The sequence below is a fragment of the Plectropomus leopardus genome, chromosome 18, assembly GCF_008729295.1.
Source record: "Plectropomus leopardus isolate mb chromosome 18, YSFRI_Pleo_2.0, whole genome shotgun sequence".
NCBI classification, from domain to species: Eukaryota; Metazoa; Chordata; class Actinopteri; order Perciformes; family Serranidae; genus Plectropomus; species Plectropomus leopardus.
Window position 1 is genome coordinate 23,128,240 of NC_056480.1, and position 16,345 is coordinate 23,144,584.

Below are 16,345 nucleotides of genomic sequence, written 5' to 3' on the forward strand. Positions count from 1 at the left end.
TTAAAATAATTAGGATACTATACAATAGACTCTATGTTGTTTATGACAAATGTATTTAGGCTTTGTGACTGTAACATGTCACCATCAGTCACAACATGTACTCTGTTAACAGAAAGAAAATAACTTCAAATAAGACAAATTCTAAATCTCTGAAATTCAACAAAAATAAAATGTTTATCTGACACATCATATTGGTAAGCCAACATCTGAACCAATCAGCTGTTTGATCAGCTGAGAGCCAGGCGTTAGCAGTCGGCGGAGGGCAACTGCGGCGCCTGGCTTTACAATCTGCGGCCGCCTCGATGTCACAAGATTATCGCCGTCCACTTTTTCATGACATCAGAGCAAGTCGGGGTAGGCTTGGACACAAATCTATTATGCAATCTTTTATCTTCCTGACTCCTACACATGATCAGTAACATGATTTCTGGCAACTTTAAGCCAAGAAAGGTGATGAAACATAAAGCCATACATTGTGCTTTGTCAGTTTCCTGAAAGCTGCTCCCTATATAAAGCCTTCTGTTGCAGAGCAGCTCCACGGCTTAGTGTCCTGCCCAGTGGCAATTCAACTCGTGGACTGAGAAAGGTAATCGAGGCAGTAACTTTTGGGCCGTTTTGTGAAGTAAGTTTTCATCCAGGTTTTGTCCATAAAATCTAAAAGTTGGAGGTTATAAAAGGCCAAAGTCAATTCTCCTTTTTACTAGAATAATCATAAGACTTAGGATTCGAAACTTGACTTATCTAACTTGTTCAAGCAGAAGCATACAAAATCTACCATCTTGACGCATATAGGCTCGCTAACCACATGTACACCCTTTGAATTGTACGTGCAAGAGTGTGTGTGTGTGTGTGCCCGGGTAAAATTGAACTGTCATGGCCAGAATGGGTACTTTGATCATTTTATGTTCACAGGAGAGGAGAAAAGTGTAGAAGAGTCGAGTGGAAAGAAAAGGAAAGGAGAAAGGGGCAGAGAGGAGAAAGGAAAGGAGAGGAAAGCAAGAAGGAAGGAGATGAGAAAAGGAAAGGAAAAGAAAGAAAGGGGAGAGAATAAATGTAGTAACACTGATAAGAGTGAATAATAAGGAAAGATGATGAGGGGACAAATAAGCTGAAGAAAATTAAAGAAAGTAGAAGAAGAGGGAAGAGTTAAAGGGAGGAAAGGAAGAAGGAGATGAAAGAAAAACAAAAGGAAAAGAAAGGAGAAGATGATGAAAGGAAAGGACATTGGGAGGAAGAAGAGAAAATATAAAAATGTAAAATAAATTAAGGGGAGGAAAGAAAAGAGAAGGGGAGAAGAACTGAGTTAAAATGGAAAAAAGGAGAGGTGAGTAAACAAAGGAAAGAAGAGTGGAAAAAAGGAAACAAGAGGATGAGTGAGGAAAAATTTAAAGACGTTGAGTAAAAGGAAAGTGAAGGAGAGGAGACCTTTATAAAAAAATGAATAAAATAGATGAAATGAGGAGAATGAAGAAATGAAAAGAAAATACAATTGAAAAAAGAAGAAACTGAAGATGAGGGAGAGAAGAAAGAAATGGGGGCGAGGACGAAGAGAGTAGACAGAACGAGGGGATATTGATAGAGGGAACGGATAAGGGATGAAAGCCTTCTTTCACTGAGTGATGAGGATGTACTCACATCACACGCTACTTACCCAGGATTCATAGCGTGAGATGAGTTCCCAGCATCCCTTTCATCTCCACAACATCCAGTAGTGGTCTATCAGAAAAGAGCCCGGGGAGACACTCAGCTGCAGACAGTCACACATGTGGACACACGAAAAACACAAACACACACCACACACACACACACACACACACATGATTGAATAAAGACACACAGACGTATAATTTTTTTCTTTTCTTTTGACACACACACAAGAAAAGACACATTCGCACACACTTTAACATCTCCTCAAATTCCTGTACAACTAAACGAACCTTGTAAGTATGCACACACACACACACACACACAAAGTACATGCAAATGGACACTACAAAGTGGTCAGCTGTCTCACCGTATCCGCAGTGATCACAGAAGCCACTTGTTGCCATGGTGTTTGATCTCTTGGATGCCACGGTTGCCTGAACAGTCTGTCAGAGTCTTGCAAGAGCGTGAAAGGAAAAAAAAATGTTTTTCTTCTTTTTTCTTTTTTTTCTTTTTCTTTTTTGTGTTTGTGTGTAATGTGCGGATTTGTTTATTAGAGTTTTTAGGGAATAATTTAACATTTTATGAAACATGCTCATTCTCTCTCAGGTGGAGAGTTAGATGAGAAGATCAATGCCAAGTGAATTGTTGCCTTTCAGTGGGGTCGTGCTTACGAGAGGAGTCCATATGGACGCCCCGCCGTTATGATATTCAGTACCTCATGAGTGTAAATTTTTTAAAAGCTCAGAGTTTATGAGTTGTGACATGTTTGCTAACATTTTCAGCAGTTTATTTTTCTGTGATATTAAAGGCTGAGTATATTGGATTTAAGGACATCTTTTGACAGAAATAGAATAGAATATTCATAGCTATGTTTCATTACTTCAGAATCTCCTGAAACTCAGAAACTGTCTTTTCATTACCCTAGAATGAGCTGTTTCTGGAGCAGGTCCTCCACCACAGAGTCCTGCCATGTTGACCTACAGAAGTCCATAACGGAGAAATCAAGCCATGGTTCTAGCCATTCACATTTTTGCGTTGGCCACTGTAGTTCTCTGACATGCCTGGCACATGGGAGGAGTTTCAGTTTTGCAACCTCACTGCTTAATGTCACTAAATCCTTTAAGGATTCACTTTAAGTTAATATATATTGCATTTTTAGCTTAGTTTTTCTTCAAAATTTTATGCTGATTTGGTTACCTTCAGACAGAGCCAGGATGGCTGATTTCCTCTGTTTGCAGTATTTGTGCTGGGCTAAACTAATATCTTGCTAATCTCTCTAGCTTCATATTTAACTAAAAGACATGACAGTAGTATTGATCTTATTAAACTCACGTCAAGAAAGCAGAAATACGTATTTGTCAAAATATCAAACTGTTAAGAATTAAAAAAAATGTTTTAATTTTCTCTTGTTAACTATTTATCCTAATGTCAGCTCTCTGTCTTCCGCTGTAGCTAAATAAACTACACATATCATTTATATATCATTCATCAAGGGATACACTGTCATATTTGCACAGAAAGCAAAAAGCAATTTCCTGTTGTGTTAATTTTCTCTGTTTGAGAGGGCACAGATTTCCCTTGTGTTCATTTCTCAACTGTGTGTGTGTGTGTGTGTGTGTGTGTTTACAGATTGTAACTACACTCATGGCTGCCCCAGCGAGAGAACATCAGATGTCTCTCCATCTCTCCTCCGCTATCTCTCGCTTGGTACATCTGTCCCTTCGGCCCTCCATCGTGCCTTCCCTCCATGATCCACCTGTTTCAGCATCGCCACAGCAACGAGAATCCACATTCATCCAAATTGACACACATGTCATGGTGAAAAGATTCTGAGAGGATGAGAGAGGAAAGGGAAAAAGACGAGGAATGAGAAAAAGACGAGGAATGAGAAAAAATTAGGGTGAGATGTGAAGAAAAAAGGTGAGGAGTAAAAGAGAAAGAGCCGGGCTGAGGCTGAGAGAGGAGAAAGGGGGAGACGGAGGAGGACGTGGAGAGAAGGTGGAGAGATAAAGAGAGAAACAATTGAAGCTTTACACTCATAGTCACAGTATGGAGGCTACTGGTCTGTGAAAGTGTTGAAGTCACATCTGAGTAAAAGCTCAGCGGAGCGAAAGAGCTGCAGCACCGAGAAATAAAGAGAAATAAAAAAACAGGGTAAAGAAGGAGAACATTATCGTGTGTTTGTTTTTTAATGCACATGGTAAGAATGCACATGAGCAGTTACACTTTGCAAAAAAAGTTAACTTTTTTTGGTGGAAAAGTTATCACCAGATTTAATGTATAGAGTAATGGAGAGTTTTTGGCACGACCTGGATTTATTTCTTTTATATCTGACGATGAATGTGGAGCATTGATGTTTCGCTCCCACTTATTGTTACATGCCTTCACTTTAAAGTTAAAAAAAAATTAAGCTAGGCAATTGACAAAACATAGTAAGTCAGTTTACCTACTAAAATTGATAATCAATATTTTCTTATGAGGAAGAGAGACCTCAAAGGGCCCAAAGGGTTAATGTTCTTCTGTGTGCACAGGTTTTGGAAACAAATTCTCTCTATGAAAAACAAGAAAGTATCTGTCTATTTGAGTCAAATTAACTTTGTGTTAAAAAATGGGGGAAATGCATGTTTGGATACAGAAATAACAAACAGAAAAGACAGCGAGAGATGATGATTAGGGTAATTTAACAGATGATTTAATGATTGGGTTAATATAGATTAAGCATGAAGTTACAACCCACATCATGCTGCATCTCCTCAGTAGCCCACATTTAACAGCCGTCTTAACCTGAGCTTGCATGCGGACCAAATAGAGGGAGGAAGAGGGAGAGCTTAAGAAAGAGAGTTGACTGGTGCTTTGAAGAGTTCCTGCTGTTGTGCCTGGAGGTGACTTTGCCCTGCGTGTGTGCATGTGTATGTGTGTGTGTGATAGTGTGTGTGTGTATGTGTTTGGGGTGGATTGGTGTCTCAGATTACTACTGGGATAGATGGCTGACAAGTCAAATGAGGCCATGTCCATCCTCTGCTCGCTCCTCTTCTCTTTCTCTCTCTCTCACTCTTTCAGCTGTGTGACACATAATTGACATATTATCAGCCAATGACCTTGTGTCGCAGGCGAATCCCTGCCAATTAAAAATTGGGCCATTTCCTTGTCAACTCTGCATAATGGAAATTCATATGGTCCACAATCTAAATGAGCAAGGCACACTTGCTCTCTCACACACGCATACAAACATGCAAACACACACCTGCGCACTCACACACAGAAGGTAACTGTGTGATAATAGATGTTCGCCATGCATTACGTAAGTCAAGCATGTCAAATAAGAAAAGAGCTGAAAGGTCTGTAAGAGCCAGTGATGTACACAAAGAGGTCAGTGTGTGTGTGTGTGTGTGTGTGTGTGTGTGTGTGTGTGTGTGTGTGCGTGTGTGTGTGTAGTTAACCTTGGAGGACAGTAGAAGGGTATCCAACCAACTTCTCAACTCGCTCAATCACAAAGAGACAGAGCGAGGGTGGCTGCAGAGCGACAGAGAGAATGAGAAAGATGGAGCGAGAGGACGGCGAGTGACGGAGAGAGAGAAATAGTGACAGAGACAGAGGATGACACAGAGAGACAGATTGAAAGAGGTTAAAGATTCAGATAGACGGTGAGAGAGCGGGGCAAAGAGAGGGAGATGGGAGAAATTAAAAAGAAGAGTGTGGGAGACTATGGGAGAGTGGCAGCATTAGACAGATATCCTCAGAGTGTGTGTGTGTGTGGGGGGGTTTAATCACATGGAGGAAAGAGAGGAGGAAAGAAAGGAGGAAGGATTTATAAAGGGATTTTGGACAAAAATTAAAGGCAAGCTGATGGGGCAAAAGGAAGGAAAGGATGAAGGAGGATGAGAAGGGAGGAAGAAGGAACAATTAATGTGAGAAATGAAGTATAAAGGAAAGAAAGATTGAATGCTGGAAGGACAAAAAAAAAAAACAGAAGGAAATCCAGAACCATGACAGATGCGAGAGGAGAGAAGGAAGAAGTGATGGGAGGATGGGAGAAGGGAAGAAATGTATCATTTAAAAAAATGTCAATGGAAAGATAATGACAAAGGTGAGAGGCAGGTGGGAAGAAAGAGAGGCAAGAGGAAGCAAAACAAGAACAAAAAGAGGGACGATGGCAGAGAAAAAAGGACAGAAGCAGTGAACAGAGCAGAAACACTAAAGGAAGACAAGAAGGAGGGAAAGAAGTAATTGTGGGAGGGAAGATGAAGCAGGGAGCAAAGAAAGAGAGAAACAAATGAAAGAAGGGGCCAAAAAAAATCAACTGAAATATTGCGTTGGAGGAGGATGACGTAGAGATTGCAGGCAGGTGGGAAGAATGAAAAGCAGAAAAGATTATATGCCATTAAAAAACAAAAACAAAAACAAAACAGCAGATGTAGGAATGAAGGAAGATGGAAGGAGGCAAGAAAGCACTAAAGGAAAGAAAGGACAAATGAAACAGAGAAGGGAGGAATTAATTGAAATCAATATTAAAATCAATATTAAAGAAGTAGCTAACCATCAACCTGAGAAATACATCCCAAAACTATTAGCAATTAAATCAGAACACAATGGAAACTGAATAAAAGTTACAGTAACACTGCAGGAGCACAGAAACGATAATACATCAAATTAATCAAAAACAATGTCATTTAATTCCTTCTTGTCATACTCTGACATTGCTGCCCGGGGCAGTGCGTTGTTTCTTGCAGCAGAAGGGGTCTGGGGTAAGAATGTGTCCACAGTTAGGTTTAGATAACTAAACTACTTGGTTTACTACTAACCTGTGGAGCTCATATGCAGCGGCCATTAGATGGAGTAATAAGACAAAGTCCGCAAGGCTCATCTCGCCAAGACAGCAGCGTTCTGAGAACCAGAGGCAGGTCATTTACATAGTCTTCTTTTCTGTGAAGACCGACAACCGAAACTTCAAAGCTTATTTAACACAAGTCACAATCAACACTCAACAGCAATATTCCCACTGATGCAGGTCTGAGGTCTTCCTCACCAAAATGTGACTGACCCATCCTGATGCCATAAATCTCATCCATTTAATAAGCTTGCAAGTGCTTTAACAGAATAAACTAGTTTCATTTGGCTGCTGCATCAGCTGTGAAACAAAATAGCAGAAGTCGTATTGTTATGGGTCTAAAATGTGTCATGGTTAGGAGAAGATTGTGGTTGACATGAGTTGCATGACATGACTCACATAAGGGGTCAGCGATTAAGTTTATGCAACACAACTACTTGGTTACGCTTAGAAAAACATTACAAATATTGCTAAAAAAAACACCTGGCTTTAAAGGGGAAGGAATGCTGTACCAGTGTTATTTTTTGTTGGTCTCAAACATAGGTTTCCTGGGTCAAAGTCCAATGTTTGTTCCTGGGTCAAAGTCCAGTGTTTGCAGTGTGTTAGTAAAAAACATCTGATTGTCACAAACACCGCAACTTATTTTGTTGTTTATTAGACCAGTCCACTGCCCCTCTTGTCTACGCTGAGCACACTTTCACGCTCTTTATACTACATTTGTTGCTCTGAGCATCTAATAGTGAAGCAGATGATAACAGTGGATATGACTGAAAGCACGTCACACAGGCACAAATCGAGGACAACGGGGACACTGCCCAAGCAAATTATTTTGATGCCATGGGAGTGTAAAATGGTGACCAAAAAAAAATGTTGAAATATTGCACATGACAAAAAACACTATTATGTATTACATTGCACCCAAAAATATCCTTACATATGCATCATATTTTTCTGTTAACACATACTAACATACGGGTACATGGATGTGGCTATTGTATGTACAAGCTTATTGGTTGTCGATCTATGTGATTTTTTGGTCTGGAGTCAGACTGCAGGGGTCACTCTTCATCAGTGCTGTTTTTCACTACATTTGATGTGCATGTAATTATGCTCCTAAAATTAACTGCAAAGAAACTGTTGCTGTATGGCGTCATGGTATTAAAAAGAAAAACAAAAAAACATGTACAGACACTGGCAGATAGCAGCGTACCTACAGAAGCAGGGGGTTACTGTCACTACTGACAGAGAAGGTGTGATTGAAGAAAGACGCCTCAGTAATGATTTTCAGTCACGGCAGCAGTGCGGACCACTGGTTCCTGTGTATTTATACAGCACTGCTGGGCTACAAAAGATGCATGAAGAAATAAAAGATTTTTATGGAGAAACGTGGGTGGGAAACTGTCTTTGTGTCTGATCTATGAGCTCTCACACAATATACTCCATATTCTGCCAACCTGTTGCCATTGTACTGAATCTTCAGCTGAAGACAAATTAGCATTTAAATGAGGCAAGTTATTTTCCTTTTAATGCCCGCTCTAAATTACTAATGCAATAGCTTTGATTGAGATGAGAGGAGGGAGACTGGTGGCTTTTTTAGTGCTATTGACCCAGAAAAGGTTGAGTGAACACGCTCGCTCTTCTTTCAGCTACACCCCACCCTGCGTCGAACTCTCAAAGTTACACTCCCTCACAGCTGAGAGCTGCTGCTCAGTAGCCTACAACCAGAACCTCCGATGTTGGGCACCGGACAGCTTGACTGATGCAAGCTGTCTAGCCTAAAGGACCACTCCAATGATTTTCAGCCTTATCTCTACAGTGTGCGTGTCACAGAAAGATTCTTTAATGCGCCTGTGCACTTGGCAGGACTCTCTGCACCTTGTAGGAAGGCTCTGTTCACCTCCTCAAATCCTGCACAGGATGATGCAGTCCTGGGCTCATAAGCAGCAAGAAAGCATCATTTTCTTCAGAGTTTAAATTTTCATAATATGGGGCAGGCTAATATTAAAAATGTAGCCCATATTATGAACATTAAAAGGACAGGTTGGATTTCATTTGAGGTATTCATGACAAATGACAAAGACACATTACTTGACAAGTTAGATGAAGCCAGAATATTCAATTATTGTCCTTTTTTCAATATATTAATGACACTGCACACATATCTCGCTTGACCTTTTTTTAAAAAATAATTTTTAATCTGCATCATTCTAAATGCTGCAAAATTTGGCGGAACATTTTGGATCACATGCTCTGCACACAGTGAGGGTGTTGGGAAATAAATGCTCTCTTATACCTTAACAACAGAAAAGTTCAATTTCCACTGACTTACGAAACAACGTATGGGATCATCCCCCAAACAACAGATATTACCATCCTAATGACTGCAATTTTAGGCACATCCTTGATGTTAAAAAATCACCACCATTTTGCTACCCAACTTCTTAGTTAGATTTAGGCAACAAATCTAGGTGGGTAAGTTTAGGAAAAAAATCATGATTTAACTTTAGATAGTAACCTTGTTACCAGCACAATGTCATGTACGTTGCGTGTTAGACATCACACACAGAATGCTACACGTCCTTGCATACCACGCTACATCGTTACTAAAAGAAGTCAACGCTGGCTTAGGGCCAAAAACAATGGTCTCCTAGGTGAAAATCCTGTGCTTGTTTGACCCATCCACCACCCCTTTCACCCATCCTTTATTCAACATCATACTGAATTTGTCGCTTTTTATGTAACATTGCCTCACTTGATCGATATGGGCATCACCACGTGTAAGCAACTGCAGGTAAGTGACCATCGCTCGCCAAGGTGATACTTCTGCTGAATGTGGGTCGCACACAGAAAGCTAACTTCCTAGCTAATGTGAGCTAGCAGGCTAATGAACTACTGCAAAACATGATGTTATCAGTGCATTTTGTGGCCAATATCATACAATATCGTAACATTAAATGTCCCCTCCACACATATTTTTAAAATGATGCAAAGATGCAAATTTCCTTTTCTACCAGAAGCAAATTTATTCATAATTTATTCACTCCTTTGCTCACACTGAATGTAAGTGCATGGGAGGCAAATACTCGCTTGTGTTATTTTTGGCCATGTACAACCTATGGCCATTTTTTCAGTGAGAGCGCCTTGCCTATGATGAATTTTTTAGGCACACACCTACAGTAATATATGGGTGGTTAGTCAAATGCAGCACAGCAAACAATAAGTTATTTTTTTAGCTTTTCTTCTGTCTTACTGCTCCCATGATACAATTGGATTAACAGTATAAGCAGTCATACTAGAGAGAGGAAGAAGTCATCCTCCTACATCCACAGGGTCTGTCTCCCCTGCTGCTGTGACTAACCTTTGTGACTAACCATCACCTAAGCCTTAATCAAAGTGCTGCAGCAGTTGAGTGCCACATCCGTGGCTTCCAGCGGCTGAGTGGAGCCTAAAAAACTGCGAAGATGACGCCCACTTTTGTCTTTTGTTATTTCTGCAACATCTTTACCTTAACTGTCACTGTCACTGTCTGCAACTACCTCCCTGCTGCTGAGCCCAGGCCTCCGCAAAAGATAATTCTATTAAGTCCCCCCAAAAACAGAATAACAATGTGTAATATACTGTAGCTATGACATATCCGATTTGCATTTTTGCTTTATATTTTTTTGCCACATATTGCAGCTTTAATGTGAGGTATAATAACACCTGCATACTCCCATGTTTTTGGACATATTTCACTTTTATGGGCCAAGTATGTGCACACATACAAGTTTTTTTTTTTTTTTTTGCATGGCTCTTTATGTATATACACAAGAAGAACAAGGACAGCAAAGTGTCGCAGAACATATCAGAGTAAACTCCTTTTATCTGGATGACATAACTAAATTTTATTCAGTATCTGACAGCAGTGGTGAGGTTCAGAAACAGTATAAAGAAAGTTGATCTAAAAAGGCAATTTATTCAAATAAAGGGAGCAGGTCAGCAGGGTTCCACCACCAACAGAAGAGCGAGAGGTGTCAGGTTAATACTCCAAGACTGGCAATTGAAAATGTGTGGACAGGGACACATTCTTTCTATCTGGGAGGTCATTTGGAAATAGAGTGCTGAGTAGCCTTCTCTCTGCCCCTGACTGGAAGGCTGTTCTTTTTTTTCTCACCCTCTCCCTCTCCTCTGCGCCCCTGACTGCGAAACTCCATAAAGAGTGATGGATGTTGATGGAGACGCACGGAGTGGTGATTATGGATCATCGCAGAGTATCAAGGAAGGACGGAGACAGACAGACGGAAACCGAGAAAGAGCGAGGTGATGGCAGTCTCAGAATGGTTAATGAAAGAATTCAGCCATATGTTTTTGTGTAGATGGAGCTGTTCTGCCACCGAGTGGTGAAAGGTTTAACTACTGCCACCAAGGTTATTACAAAAATATATGAAATAGACCAGACTTAATTTCAAACTAAAATATATCAAAAAATATAATTTATAATAATTAAAAGTAAAATTTAAATATACCGGAAATATTGTTAATTTTATATGTTTTCAATTGTCATTTGTGCATATGTTTAATGAGACTGAGATGTTGACAAGACTGTGAGTCAATTCATTTTATGAAGTGTTTTGTTTTAGTTGTCATAAATATTTTGAACTTATATCTTACCCCTGAAAAATGACCCCATATTACCGTAAAAACAAATAAAAATAATAATAATAATACCGGAACAAACAAATTATAAATAGTAATATCTAAATTGAAATGAGCTAACCCACTCTGGTGTGTAACTGAAACTAAACTGAACTCTTTAAAGATTACAGATGAAATGAAAAGAAAATCTAAACAACACAAAACTCTGGTGTAAACTGATCACGTTTTGTAAACTCTACAACTGTCCAAAACAATGTAATAAATTTAAAAGTAAAATTCTTCCAGCTGAAATGTAGTAGAATAGAAGTATGATGTAGCAGAAAATGGAAATATTCACTGTATTGACTGACAACTTTTTCTGCATAAAAGTAAGAAGAGGACTGAATCTGCCAGCATTCATTCCCTGAATGGGTGTTTCGGAGTTGAGAAGCCCTGAGAGCAAAAAGTCGAGTCACCTTTAGTCTCAAACTGGGACTGAGGGACGGTTAGAAGAACCTGCCTGAGGATCTTTGCCTGCTTGCCGGCTCACAGGAGACCAAAAATTCAGCAATTTAGCTAATGTATGTGACTCAGGTTTCCTGAGGGAAGGGAACAAGTACATCACTGGGATGGGAACGGCTGAGGCCTTTTAATCACATCTGACAAGTGAATGGGCGTGGAATACATCAGGGGAAAGTTTGGAAGTTCTGCCCTCCTCTTGGTCATATATCTAAAATGATGCCATTTTTGCTTTGCATTTCTCTTTTCCGGACTGTTCTTGACATGCTGCTCCGCCCAAAGGCTCAGCAACAGTGACTGAGGACTTCATTACTTTGGGAGGTTTGATTGTAATGCAGATCCCTCTGATCCATGCACTTGTTATGGTTTGAGTTTCAATCATTACTATAATGGGATACGTCATCAAAATAAAATTTAAAACTTGTGAGACACCAAATATTAATATGATATCATCAAGGACATCCAATCACATTGATACCTGGACAGTGTCGCAAGAAGTATTTAGTTCCATACTTTTGCACTAAAAGTAAAAGTACTATAAGCAATGCAAAAATACTCCAATAAGTAAAAGTCCTAGGGGGTTGTATGATAATTATAATTGTTTATGTTAAAACTGTTAGATAAAAAAATGCTGTCCCCTGGTTTGAACTGCACCACTGAGCTCTTACTGTGTTACCAAACCAACAGTTAATTCCTTTTCTGCACTCTCTCTAGCAACAGCAGCTGCAACCCCCATACACATACACATTGAGCATGCATTCAAGAGTCACAAAATTATCTCTATAAACACATACCTGCATATGTATGCAGAATCTAGGGTTTCCATTTGTAGTCCCAGTGGTATTGACCGGTCATCAGTGTACAGGCTTTGGTTGCATGCAGATATGAAAGTCTATGTGGAAAGCAAAAGAGGCAGAATGCCGAGATTCAATCTCAGAACCCGAAGGCCATTAAGCTTTTTATTAGTTTATTTCAAAATGTATTTACATACATATGCAGGTATCTAGAAAACAATGACTGGTAAACAAAAGAGGAAGTCTTAGCCAGGATATCTGTTACCTAGATATCTGCAGGCTTCACTGAAACCCCAGAAATATTCAAATATTTACTTATTATTTACTTATTTTAAAGATTACTATTGGTTTTTTGCCTTCGTTTGGTAGTGCAAAGCTCTGCAACAGAAATTTCTTTTCATCTTTTGTTGTTAACTTTCGACTGAATCTTTACTTTTATGTAAAATATAATACTTACATTTGTATATTTCTGGTAGGAAAGGAGTTATTGGAGGGCAGGTTTCTGAAATATAAAGACAGTGAAATAGTGTTATGGAAAAAGACAAGCAGATAGAAGGAATGAGATCAGGATAGATTTGTGGCACTCTCCACAAGTAGACTCTGCTTTCTGTAAATCTGAATTTTAAAGTAAAAAAAAAATTATGATATCAAATAAATGCATTGTAATCAAAAAAATTAACAGTATGTCCCTAAAAATGTAGCTGGCTAGAATTATGAAGTAAAATGTCAATACCTTAAATATAAGTACCTCAAAATTACACTTAAGCGCAAGACTTGAGGAGACTTCATTGGTTTCAAGTCATGAAAAACAGCAAAAAGATACAGATAAAGCTTTCATCACATTTAGCTGTCAATATAATAAAGATCAAACAAGTCAAACAAATAAAAAAGGACTGCAGAAAACCACCAAATAACAAGAAAAAAATACCACAGGATAAAGAATTCAAGGTTAATAATATCATTCAGGGTGATGCTGAATTCACTGCTAATGTATATTCCACATATAATCTCCTGATGGCTGAGTCATTGAGGTTACAGGAGTTTTCGGACAAATTATGACCGTGTTGACACGGCGGTACACTTCACCCCGCAGGCCAACTGCAGGGGGTCAAGAAGTGAGGCTGTAATACATGTGAGATAAGAAAAGAGAGGGATACAAGGACTCCATTAATATTGAGGTCAGTGCCACTGGCTTGAGCTCACAGAGGCAGGCGAGACTGACCTTCTTCAGCACAGGAGGGACTGAAGTAGGTTGGGATGTCTTTTGAGGACAAGTAGTGTCTCCGGTAAAATGTCACTGATTGAATGTCACTGTGACTGTTAGATTTGGGCCATACATGCTCTAAGGCTATGTGGGAAAAATTGGTGTTAGCTGTTAAATCATTTCAGCCTCTAGAACCCTCGATGAGCTTGTATTGACAAGCTTATTAGTCTTGGTGTTTAACACACGACCTCTGTAAAATAATTTTCAATGTAATTACTGCATTTTTTTTAATTCATGTAAATGCAGGAATAGATTCTCATTCAGGAAATACGTTATCTCTGCATGATAATAAACCCTCAGTCCCTGGAACAGTTTATATCTTGTTGATTGGGTCGATGTGGGTTAAAGGGAGGTTTGGTGATGGCTGTGAAAATCCCAAGTGGACGACAACAGACTGGAAAGCTGGAAAAAGTGCAGCACGTGTCTTTGCCTTGCCTTGGTGTAGGAGGTCATGACAGAAAAGTCTTATGCAACCAAAGCTGGATGAGCTTGGATTAATGGTATAATCTTTTCTGAAATACTGGAATGACTCATTACACAGTCATGACAACCACTACACTGATAGCCTAAATGTACGTGGTTACTGGAGAGCAGTATAATAGATGCTGACATGGACAGACGGAGGGAAGGACAGAAACACAGACAGACAGATAGATAAATAGATAAGATAGATAGATAGATAGATAGATACTTTATTTATCCTGGAGGAAATTAAAGCAGTCGGCGGCTCACATTCACTCGAACAATTAAAACACAATAAAAGCATGAAAAATATAATAAAAATATCGCAAAAACAAAACAAAACAAACAATAAGAACATAGATTCCTTACCACCATTAATAGGTAAAGCAAAGACAAATATAACTTATGGACTCATTTTTATATGCCCTAAGGTTATGAGGGAGAAATTAGTATTAGCACATGGATCACATGGATCAAACAGTCATAGCATGTCAATACAAATAACGTTATGTCCGTGGTAAGAGCCTAGGTATGTCTTTGTGAAACTTTAATGTTTCTTGAAACCCAATTTTCATGTGTTTGGATTTATTGTTTGACCAGGCATGACATTTACACAATAAGAGAATATATTGTTGTTCCCATTGTTTGTATGTGTTTAATACTGTATATCTAAAGTCTTGTTTATATTTGGTAAGTAGTCTATCATAATTCACGGATGGGTAATGTAAAAATAAAGGTATTATGTGCTATTATCCTTATGAGCCTGCATTATATTACCTGCTCTGTGCCTGAGATTATAACCAGTCATAAAAGACAAATGCAATGCATAAAATGTAATTTTCAACTTGCCAAAAAGTGATTGCAGCTGTTATCTTGTTACTGAAAGGTTGTTTCTGTCTCAGAATCACTTTCAATTTCATTTATAGTGATATGTTTCCCTGCAATCACTTTTTGGTGAGTTAAAAATAGTATTCATGCTTTCCGCTGGCCCTTTAAATGTATTTACTCTGTTAAAAATGACTGGAGTGATTACAATTAGTCAAATAAAACCCCCAAGAATTAAATCTAGCTATTTTGAGGCAGAAACAACCTTTCAGTAACAGGATAGCAACTGCAATCACTCATTGGCAAGTTGAAAATTGCATTTAAGGTATTTACACAGGTAGAAAGGGACTGTTGTGCTATATATTCTGTCAAATATAATCACTATGAATGAAATCAAGTCATTTTGAGGCAGAAACAGCCTTTCATTGGCAAGATAGGAGCTGCAATTACTTATTGGCAAGTAAGAAACTGCATTTTATGCATTGCATTGGCCCTTTAAAAGTATTTACACAGGTAAAAAAAAGGACTGGGTGAGCTATAATCTGTCAAATATATCACTATGAATCAAGTCCTTTTGAGGCAGAAACAACCTTTAAGTGACAAGATAGGAGCTACTATCTCTTTTTGGCAGGTTTTTATGTGTTGTATTGGCTCTGAAAAAAATATTTCAACAGGTAAAAGGAGGTAAAAAGGACTGGAGCGGTTAAAATCTCGGGCACAGAGCAGGTGATATAATGCAGGCTCATAAGGATAATAGCAGATAATACCTTTATCTTTACATTTCCAAATCTTTAAAGTATGATAGACTACTTACCCAAATGTAATCAAGATTTTAGACATGTTAAACACATACAAACAACGGGAGCAACAATATTGTCTCTAACCGCGTAAATGTCATGCATGATCAAACTATAAATCGCAAACACGTGAAAGTTTGGTTTCAAGAAACTTTAACGTTTCACAAAGACATACATATGCTCGGACATAAAGATATGTGTATTTACATGCTATGACTGATCCATGTGAGAGCAGCTGAAGACGTGAATACTGGGCGATACAGGTTTAACAAGCCGCACGGCAATCAGTTTGTGGCAGACGATCACATTTGGAGACAAGACCCTAAACAGTCACTGCGTCGATCAGAGCAGATGGCCAGCCGTGATCGTATAGTGGTTAGTACTCTGCGTTGTGGCCGCAGCAACCCCGGTTCGAATCCGGGTCACGGCAGCCAATTTTGAAGGGGAGATGGACTTGCATACGCAAACTATCAAATAATGACAATCCCTACAATTTGACAACCTCGCCGAAATGCTAGCTATTGATAAGTCTCCGAATTCTACTTCCAGCTGTGATTGCTGTATTAACTGATCACTACTTATGCCTACACAAGTT

At 39.0% G+C, this 16,345-nt stretch overlaps 1 non-coding gene across 1 annotated transcript; it reads left to right on the forward strand.

Annotated features, from left to right (window-relative positions):
• Window positions 1-16,108: 16,108 nt before the first annotated feature.
• trnah-gug lies at window positions 16,109-16,180 on the forward strand. The gene has a single exon. It is a non-coding gene; the product is annotated as a tRNA-His (tRNA).
• The last annotated feature ends 165 nt before the right edge of the window (window positions 16,181-16,345 follow it).